An 11501-nucleotide genomic window follows, 5' to 3' on the forward strand; every position below is an offset into this window, starting at 1 on the left:
TCTTGCCCTTGTAGTAAAACTAGCACTCCTGGAAACTCCATCCTGTTCCAAATAAGGAAAAGATCAGCATACTCGTGTACGGCTTGGCTGCTCTTGATTGGCTGTATTCTCATCTTATTTAAAAATAAGAACAAGATAGAGCATATTTTTCAGTAGAATTACCCTTTAAATTAAAAAAAATGCTACAGAAGTGTCCATCTGCAGTGTTACATTATTGTGTTCTTATTTGAGCTACAATTAAATTTAGGTATTTTTTTATGATTTACACACAACACTAAGCAGAACCTGATCCTTCACAAAATGCCTTTAGTTTGCAGAAATTGCTCCAAACTGGCAAAAAATGTAATAAAAGATAATTTGGTAATGATATTTTTGAGTATTTTTATAGGACACCTAGTAAATAACATTGTATGAGCTGTAAGAGGAATATAAAACTTTCCCTTCATGATTTAGATAGAACATACAATTTTAAACAACTTTCCAATTTACTTCTGTTATCTAATTTGCTTAGTTTTCTCAGTATTCGTTGTTGAAAATCATACTTAGGTAGGCTCAGGAGCTGGAAGCTAGCTGCTGATGCACATATATGCCTCTTGTCATTGGCTTACCAATTTGTTCGGCTAGCTCCCAGTAGTGCATTGCTGCTCCTTCAAAAAAGTTAATTAAAAAGTTGTTTAAACATGTACGTTCTATGTAAGTTATGAAAGGGTTTCATGTCCCTTTAAATAATAGTAATTGAAAATGTTGCACCATTTCCCACTTTATGTAAAAATAGGCAGAATTAAAATATCTACCTATATGGTATTAAATATAGAATAAAACTACATAAAATTAACGTGCCAGTGTGGTGACTTTACTAATTTCCATACTCCTATCCCTAAACACACTCTCCTGATGTAGAATATACAGTTAGAAAAAAATATTTACCTATATAGATGCTCCATAAAATGTCACCTATTTTTAAAATCCACCAACTTCTTCAAAATAAACACAGTGTGTTTTTTATGATGGTAACCTGGCAGCTGGAGGGTCACAGGACACAAGTGAGATGCACGGAAGATTTTCTTTCAAAGGAGGGGTCTCAGATTCTTCTTTTCATTGTGGGTACCCCAAACCCATGCATTTGATTAATGTGATTATGATTTCCTCAGGCAACTTCTATTTCCATAGTGCTCTCCTGATAGGGACCTGGGCATCTGACACCTTAATTAAAAGTTGGACCCATAAAAAAAGAGCCATTTTTTTAAATGCTGGTGCTTAAATAGATACTAAACCCAATTTTTTTCTTTCATGTTTCAGATAGAGCATGGAATTTAAGCAACTTTCTAATTTACTCTTAGGGACCGATTTATCAAGGGTTGAATGGCCCCTGATGCCCCTGTTTCTGCGCGAGCCTTCAGACTTGCCGGAAACAGCAGTTATAAAGTAGCGGCAATAACTGGTCCGCTGACTCTGCAGGGGGCGGCATTACACAAGCAGTTCACCAGCAATTCAGTGATGTCTGTCAGACATGATACACTACAGCGTAAAAGCTTAGAAGCCGGCCCATTTTTGGTTCAGCACCCTGGATAGTGCTTGCTGATTGGTGGATACATTTAGCCACCAATCAGCAAGTGGTACTCAGGTGCTGACACTAAAATGGACCGGCTCCTAAGTTTTCATTCCTGCTTTTCAAATAAAGATACCAAGAGAACAAAGACAAATTGATAATAGGAGTAAATTAGAAAATTGCTTAAAATTCCATGCTCTATCTGAATCATGAAAGAAAAAAATGTGGGTTTAGTATCCCTTTAAATCAGGAAGAATAATCGAAAAACTTCCCAATTCGCAATGGTACTAGACAGGGATGCCCTCTATCGCCATTGCTCTTTGCCCTATGCATAGAGCCATTAGCAGTTAGGATCCGCGCACACCCGTACATAGAGGGGGTCAAAATAGCCACATCAGAATATAAACTAGCTCTCTTTGCGGACGACATATTACTGACAATCACCAACCCACTTATATCACTTCCCAACCTATACGACACCTTAGAGACTTTTCTACAATCTCAGGTTTCAAGATAAACGCTGAAAAATGTGAGGCCCTTCCCATCGCAATCCCACTTCAGACCCAAACACTTCTTGAAGCAAACTTTAACTTCAGATGGATGAAAAACAAAATAAAATACTTGGGAATACACCTCCCGACAGACAATCAGCTACTATACAAGTGTAATTATACCCCACTGTTCAGACAGATAAAACAAGACCTAATGAAATGGAGAGGGTACAACTTCTCCTGGCTGGGAAGAGTAGCAGCTGTGAAAATGAATGCTCTCCCACGGATCTTATACTTGTTTCGGGCCTTACCCATCAAAATAGTTAAAGCAGAAGTAGAAACACTACAGACAGACATACTAAATTTCATTAGAGGAAGCAAAACAGCTAGAATATCCAAAGCAATAATGGGTAGACATAGGATATTGGGGGGGATGGGAGTCCCAAATCTACTAGACTACTACAACGCGTCCAGACTAGCCCAAGATACTTTGCTTCTAAAAAGATCCAGGGAGGTCATATGGCCATCCCTTGAAAAGGAGGTGGGGGGATGGTATGAAATAGAATCAATCATATGGGACTCAGGGGGCTCACAATCTAATAGGGAACTCCCAAGACCCTTTACTGCAGATCTCATAGGGGAGACTTGGAAGACAGCGAGAACTAAAATTAATCTCCTACCACAGCACTCTCTATTTATCCCAATAAGATATATATTACCCAGTGAATTATGGTCTCAACTTAGGAAATGGGAGAATAAGGGCCTTTATAGGGTGGCGGATTGTTTGATGGGCAAGAAAACATTATCACATAGCCAGCTGCATTTTTATTAGATAAAGCTACATTGGTATATGTATTTGCAACTAAACTCAGCTATACAGACTTATTTGAAAAAAATCGGTAACGAGACCCCCACAATATTAGAAACCTTCACCAGATCCGAGGACCGCAGTAAACACTCTATTTCCATACTGTACTTGGCTATACAATCCTCCTCAGGTACCTCCAAAACCTCTATTATATTAGCATGGGAAAAAGAATTCCATATACATAAAGATGTAAAGGATTGGGAGAAACTCTTTCAGAGTGCTGACAAAGGCCTCGAGTGTAGACCTTAGAGAGAATGTAACAAAGACCATCTTTAGATGGTATATGACACCCGTGAGAACAGCACACATGCACCCACAAGGTAGTAGATTGTGCTATAGAGGATGCGGTGAACTGGGAACATATAGACACATGTGGTGGGATTGCAGGGAGGTCAAAAAGATCTGGGGACAATTGTCCTCCTTTCTCAGTCAAGTTCTGGAAGAGGAACTCAATCTTTCGATACAACAGGCCCTTTTACATGAGTACATAAGCACCTATAACAAATATATTTACACTTTTATCAGAATCCTTTGCACAGTCACTAGAACGTGTATAGCCAGATACTGGAAGACTGGAACTCCCACATGGACTGAGATTTACAATAAAATACAGCATACATATACCATGTATGATTTGGCTGCAGGATTGTTAGATAACAAAGAGGTAGTCCATAGGATTTGGTATTATTGGATCGGTAGGCAGATAAGGTAATCATTAAGAACTCCCTGAGGGCATGGACTGGTTGGCTATTGCGCAGATAAATCAAATTGTGTCATCACCCCTCACCCCTCCCTACACTGACTTTTTTTACTCCTATTTTTTCTCCCTTTTCCTCTTTCCTTTTTTGTATACATGTACATTAATATCAGATAGGAATGTTTATCTGTTTAAAATAAGTCTGTTGAAACAAGTTACTAAAGATAAAGAATACAGGACTGTCGCCCGAAGTGGGCGGTCTAGTTAACCTCTAATTTCAACACAGAGAGACAGAGATGGAAACAACACCATAAGAAACGGAAGGTTGCTGGACTAAGTTGTATTATATTAGGAATTATTGAATACTTGCACCCAAACGAGGAGAGACTGTCTGATGCATATTTTCTTTGGGGTTGTGAATAGCCATCTCTATGTGTTATTGTATAAGTGACCTCTGGTGTGCCCCCTTGTGGGGGACATAGGAGGAACAGATATTGTTATTTATGTTCCATGATGTACTTCTATACCCTAATAAAAATATATTTAAACATAACTCAGGAAGAATAGAATAATCTAGTAATCTAGTGATAGCACTTTTACTCCTATTAATGAGGTACCTCAATAAAATGAAGTGTGTTGTCTGTTGTGTCCCTATGTGTGTAGAAGGGAGACAGGGATGTTAAAAGACCCAATCTACTTATTAAGAAACTTCCTGGTGTTTAGTGATGCAGTTAACCTCAATCAAAATGTTGACCACATGCATGGTAAAACAGATGTTAGGCTTTATTCAAAATAGGTATTTCCTCTGCATAAGTTAAATAATAGCTTTCCTAGTGTCTTCTTTAAAATAAGGTGATCACTTCTCCCTTTAGGTGCTACAAAAGGGGAGATTTTTCACAACATTTCCCAGAGGCTTTCTGGGATATAAAGGTAAAAGGGACTTGGGGCAAGTGGTGTACAGTTGTATTGTGGGCAGAGATATGGTCGGAGAAGTAGATCAAAGCTGTACAGAAGGTGAGGTTGACCGCTCATGGGTGGAGCGTTGAAAACTGAAAGATTTGCCCTGACCAGGGAAGTTGTGAGAGGGACAGCAGGTAGGCCTCCCAACTTGTTACAATTCCACAAGATCCCGAATGGTTTAGAGCAGGGGTCAGCAACCTTGGCTCTCTAGATGTTTTAGAACTACATTTTCCATGATGCTTAAGTGTCTTTAAGCTGCCTAAGTATAATGGGAAATGTAGTTCTAAAACATCTGGAGAGCCAAGGTTGCTGACCCCTGGTTTAGAGGTATGTTTTAGAGCCCTCTCACCAAAGAAAGCATGCTGCCTAGTGCTGCAGGTAATTTTCAATTTTATAGTGAACTCCTGCATCTTTAAAGGGCAAGTGAACTGCCTCATTTAAAAGGGCTTATACTCTATGTGAAACATAACACTCATGTTTGGGGTCCCCTTGAATGGCGAGATACAGGGGCTGTAAAAGTTGATCTTTCCCACAGAGTAATAAGGACCTCTTTTGTGTATTTCCCCATTTTGTGTTATCCTTTAATGATGATATCACATGTATCACCAGGAACTGGTAATAAATATAACTATAAAGGAACATCCTAGAAAATTAGCAACCTAAGCAGTGCAGAAGATGATTCAGAGACATCCTCTACATTAGTGAAAGAAAACTCTCCATGCTAAATATATTAGTGGTATAATACTAAAGCATGACTGAGGGTCCAAGTCCATGTTTTGCCTTTTTAAAGTAAAACTGAAACTTTGCCAACATTATTTTTTAATAATATCTAGGCATATATAACCTTTTATTATTAAAACATAATAGATTACAATCGCAAAAATGCAAGGAACATTGCAGGAAAGCAATCCTGACCCATTGAGCCGTCCACAGCCTGTTTATTAAATAACACTTATATTTAAATAATACTTATAAATAACCTCTTAAAAAACAACATTAACGTATTGCAATTCCCAAAACATTTTGTTTTATGAGCTAGCACCAATTTAACCTAACCTTTCAACTTTCAAGGTTAAACTTTTTTGACCAGGCCATCTTTAAATTCCAGCTGGACATAGTAAGGTGCTAAGTCCGTTCCTTATTTTGACCTACTCAGCTCCAAGGGACCCCATGCCCAAGTAGCTAATTATCCAGCTCTCCGACCCCTTGGGGAGGCTTCCAAAAAAGCCTGCTTTTTGCCATGGTCTGAAAATGTTGATGACTAGTACACCCTCCCATCGCTGTGACAAAAACCATAACATTCAGGGAGGGAGGGAGGGAAGCTTGAAACCTAACTACTGCCTATCCATTCCGTGCAAATTATTTTCTTTAATGGCACCCAAACGTCCACCAGCTTACAACTTCCTCTTTTCAAAATCTGCCTTCTTTCCCATCCTAAGAGTCTTACTCCTCCCACTAGGTAAAGGTCCCCTCCTACTATTTGCCTTCGTTTGTGGGGCCATACCTGACCCACTGAGTTGTCAATTCCCCGGCTCTTAAACTACACATAATATTAAAACCATAACATAAATAAATAAAGACAGACACATTAACTTTTGGTATAAAGATCTGGCCACAGCCTGTTTATTAAATAACACTTATATTTAAATAATACTTATAAATAACCATTCTTAAAAAACAACATTGACGTATTGCAATACCCTAAACATTTTGTTTTATGAGCTAGCACCAATGTAACCTAACCTTTCAACTTTCAAGGTTAAACTTTTTTGACAAGGAAGTCTTAAAAATCCAGCTGGACATAGCAAGGTGCTAAGTCCATTCCTTATTTTGACCTTCTACTCAGCTCCAAGGGACCCCATGCCCAAGTAGCTAATTATCCCGCTCTATCACAAATCCTCCCAGTCCAGCCACCCCTCACATCAGCAATTTCAATTTATCTTGGATATCCAGAATGAAGAGTTGCAGCCCGAATTCATTTAAATGAACACCATCACCCATGTAGAACTCACCATTCCCAACATCCTCCAGATCATCATGATGGACCACCGCCCCACCAAGTCTCTTCATAAAGGAAGACACTAATTTGTTAACCTTACGCCTACTGTTATTCAAGCGAGAGTGGTCCCAGGCTGCCCGCCAGATCAAACGTGGACCTATATTAGACCACACAATTAACAAGTTGGGAAATAAAACCTTCAATCTCGCACAGTCCTTCTTGATTCTCCTCACAAGCTCTTTTTGAGGTATGAACCCCAGATCATTGCCTCCAGCATGAACAACAAGTATATTGGGAGGAGGAAAACACCTTGCACAATCATCACCATTAACAAAACTTGGTCCCAATGAAGGCCCCATATTCCAAAACATTTTAACAGAGCCTTTTCTCTTCCAAATCCAAGCCGGAGGCCATTCTCCTTGATCAAGGCCGCTCTTCTTGCTCATGTTTCACCCAAACATGAATCGGATCTGGAAAAGAATAAAGAAAGCACCATAACAATTTACATTAAACCTGCAACTGTGGACAAACATACAAACAAAATCTTTAAGAATGCCATCTCTCAACAGCCTTGATGACATTTTCACCAAAACCCAACACAGCCGCCTCCGTGGCAGTCCCAATCCTAAAGGAGTGAGAGCCAAATTCTCTAGGATTCAAACCCAAATTCACAAGGGCCTTCCCCAACACTGCCCTGAATTGATACTGAGATAGTGCCACGCCGTCAACATGCACCAGCAATAAACCCCCAATCTGAGGCTTAACTCGAAGGAACCTTTGCAGGGCAAGGCACCGGCATATATCAAACCCCGTTGGGAACAACATAACGGATGTACCCCTACCAAACTGATCTGTCTTGGATTTCCTCAAAAAGATGGACATCTGCGTGTCTGTAACCATAACATCAGACACACCCAAGCCACCATGAACTCAGAAATGCAAAAAGCACTGAAAAAGGCTAATGCAAAAGCCGTCTGAAAAAGTATCAACTCGTACAGCAAAGCACACAGGACCCGCAGCACCTCCCATAGTCTATTCAATAAAGAAAAGGACACCAGCCGACGACTATCACCCTTACACCTGTTCTTTTTAAGCCCTTTGATGATCTGACGAATACAAAATGATTTAGTGATGTCAACTACATTCTCCAACTTGGAGCAGAAGGACAGAGCAGCCAGACGTTTGTCCACCACAAAGGGAGACAGGTTACCAAGCTTCCAGTTCCATATCCAATCAAGCAGAAACCTCTGGCAAGATGGGTCCCCATCCACCATAGCTCGCCTTAATAGCAACTCCTCCCAGGCCAACCACACCTTGGAATATACATTCCACGAACTCGGAGCCAAGGAGGCTCTCACTAAATTGGCAAGTCCTTCGTGCCAAGGCTCCACAACGATTCCGGGACATCCTGTCCCACGCTGTCTGCCAGAGAAGCCAGTTCTCGACATCGCCGCCACTGTAAATGATAAAGCACATTGGCACTTGAGTTCTGGATCCCTGGTAAATGCTTAGCCCTAACCAACACATTCAACCTCATGCATTGCAGGACGAAAACTCTCAACAAACGGATTACCAGAGGGGAAGAGGAATGCAAATAGTTAATAGCCGATACCACCTCCAAGTTATCTGTGGAGAACAAAACTGACCTATCCCTCAAATCGGCACTCCACACAAAAAGAGACACCAGAATGGGGAAAAGTTCCAAGAACACCAGATTTGTAATCAAATCACTCTCCTGCCAAGCAGCAGGCCATTCTGAGGTGCACCACTCATTTCAAAAAATCGCCCCAAACCCCTTGCTTCCGGCAGAATCCATAACCAGACCAAGTTCCTCATTGGAGGCACGTGGGGCCTGAATTAAAGCAGACCCATTGAAGTTTTCCAGGAAAACCTTCCAAACTTCCAAGTCCTTTTTAAGGGGGCGGTTAGTCTGATGAAATGATGGGGCAGTCTAATCCCTGAAGTAGCCAGGGAGAGCCTGCGGCAAAAAACCCTCCCGATAGGAATAATACGGCAGGCAAAATTAAATTTCCCAAGCAACGATTGAATCAAATCCTCAACTTTATTGCCTGGAAGTCTGCATTCCATGCGGTCGGAATCAATGGTAATACCCAAGAAACTTAAGAGCGTAACTGGACCTTCTGACCTTTTAAATGCAATTGGTACACCAAATTCCTCTGCAATGAGATAAAATGTATTCCTTAACACTTTGCAAGCCGATACGGCTGAAGGGCCCACATACAAAAAGTTGTCCAAGTAATAGACAACAGACGACAAACCTGATAGCTCCCTGATAACCCACTCCAGGAAGGTGCTAAAGCTCTCAAATAGAGAACAAGAGATGGAACACCCCATTGGGAGGCAGAGGTCTACAAAGAAGCAGTAATCAAAACAAAAGCCAAGCAATCAATGCAAAACCGGATGTACCAGTTATAACCGGAAGGCCGCCTCAATGTCCACCTTTGCCAATAACGCGTGCCTCCCAGTCACCCACACTAAATCAATTGCGTTATCAAAAGACGCATATTTCACCCAAAACCAGTTCAGGAGTAATACCGTCATTAACAGAATTCCCTTTTGGATACAAGAAATGGTGGATAAGCGCACAAAGGAGATATCCATAATCCCGGGAAAGGCAAAGACTGAAATGGACCAGACATTCTGCCTAACTCCACCTCTTTCATAAGTTTGTCCCGAGTCACCTGTGGCCACTCCCTAGCCGACTTTAGGTTGCCTGCAAAACGCTCCAAACCCCCAACTGAAGGTATAATGAAACAAAATGTAAAACCATGAAGCAAAACAGCTGCCTTTTCCCAACATCCCCTTTTATTGGCATAGCGACCTAACCAGCGCTCCATCTTTTCCACCCTGACTGGCGACACCCCCTTTGTCAGGCAAATCGGACTTCCCAAGCCCCTTTCGTTTTTTAAAACACTTGGCATAAGCATGGGTACCTCCGCAACCTGAGCACTCGTGTCTAAATTTGCAGGTATTGTCCCATTTACATTGTCCCTCATTAAATGCAAAACAGAAACCCTTCCTGCTGCCGGCGAACTGGCCGTAGCCGGCTGCTGCTCAAAAGGGCCCTAAGAGGGGTCACCACTTTTAACCATAGACCCATATCCGGGTCATCCAACTTGATGTCGGGCTTGACAGCGAGCCATTGACTAAAATGCTTGTCATACATCTACCAAGCCATTCCACCATACGTCCGCTGAGCAGCCGCAATCTCATCTAGGCAACAAAACAATGATTCTCCTTGGTCCGGGAATCTATCCGCCATCACACTGGTGTAGATAAAAATGCTTTGAACCAGTTAGTAAAGGTTATTGGCAACTTTCTATACCGCTTTTTCTGCTCATCCTCCTCCTTCTTACTAGCCTCTTTTTTGGTATCATCTGGGACCTCAAACGATTGCTCTCCTTATTCAAGTGTAATCCAAAGGGACCTATAAAACAGAGACATGACTGCAAATTAGCAGTGTCTGCTACCCTGAGCTCAGGGGCATCACCTGCAGCAACTACTGGCCCCACTTGAGTACTACTCTGACCGGTAGAGGTAACTCCCACAACCTCTAAACCACCCACAAGTATAGGCGCCTGAGCCTCCGCTTGAGAAACCAGAGGACCAGGAGCCGACAAAGGCACCTAAGCCCCAGCCTCCGTGGGTTGAGGTGTAGCAGGAGCCACAGAGGCCTCAACCTTTTTAAGAGCTCCCTTAACCTCTCAAAAAAAATGACCAAATACCTATCACTCCCCAACGACCCATCAGTCATGCCACCTGAGACCCCTTCTGAATGCACCCTATGAGTTATCTCACCTGCCACCATTGCCACATCCTGGGCATCCTGTAGACTTGACTGTACATGTGCTACTCCTGTGGCGGCTAAAGGTCCCCTGACAGAATGGGAATGGCCCTAAGGAACATGCAAAACATTGTGACTAAGATCCCCACACAACGCAACATGCCCCCCAAGGGCCAGCTCAATATCCGTTCAGACAAAACATTCCCTACCAACCCCTTCACCCTCTTTGGGCCAGGCATATTCATCTCTAATGGTACTTCCTGAACCCACTCTCTCCCCCTAATAGCTCCCCTGCCGAAACTGGCCCTATTGGTCGTGTGAATGCTCCCTGCAAAGGACACCCTACCACTATTCCCGCCCATTTTAACAGCGCTAAATGGCACCCTTGTCCTTGCCCCAACTCTTGATCTGCCCCTAGTCATGTGAAAGCTGCCACCTACCACTACCAAGGAATGGCATGCCTCGCCCGCTATCGGACCATCTTCAGGATCTATATGAATAGACTTGGTCCATGAGTCCTCCAAGTGGAAGGAATCCTCCTCTCCGCCGTCAATGGGATACGCCACACTCTGTTGTTCCAATGATGAGCCCCTTGGGGCTACCACTGTACCTGATAGAGGAAAATCAACATTAACACCAGCCCTCAAAACATGATCAGATACAGGTTCTCCCAAAACAACATGACCCTTCCCATAAGTGTCAGCATGATGTGCCTAACTAACCCTACCTAACATAAAACCTAACCTCACTCGAGGTTCTTTCAATACAGGGGAAGGAGGGACAACATCCTCACCATCTGGAGAGCTAGGGAATGACTATATGATCACTGGATCCAAATAAATATTCAGAGCACCCCTCCCACGTGTTCCCCTCCCAGCACCACTTCTCTTTTTAGCCCTAGAGGACCTTACGAATTGAACCCTAGCATTTGACCTCCCAGCTTTAGAATCAGAAACATGACAAATGTACGCCCCAGAGTCCAAAGATTTACCACTAACGATACCTAGCTCCCGAGACATGGGCCACAAATCCAGGACCATGAATTCTTCCTCAATCTGCCCTGCCCCAGCCTCATGGGGGCCTATCTGCATAACCGGATCCCTAGTTAAATCAGAGGCCTCATGTCCACTGA

The sequence above is a fragment of the Bombina bombina genome, chromosome 2 (assembly GCF_027579735.1).
Source record: "Bombina bombina isolate aBomBom1 chromosome 2, aBomBom1.pri, whole genome shotgun sequence".
In the NCBI taxonomy this organism is placed as follows: Eukaryota; Metazoa; Chordata; class Amphibia; order Anura; family Bombinatoridae; genus Bombina; species Bombina bombina.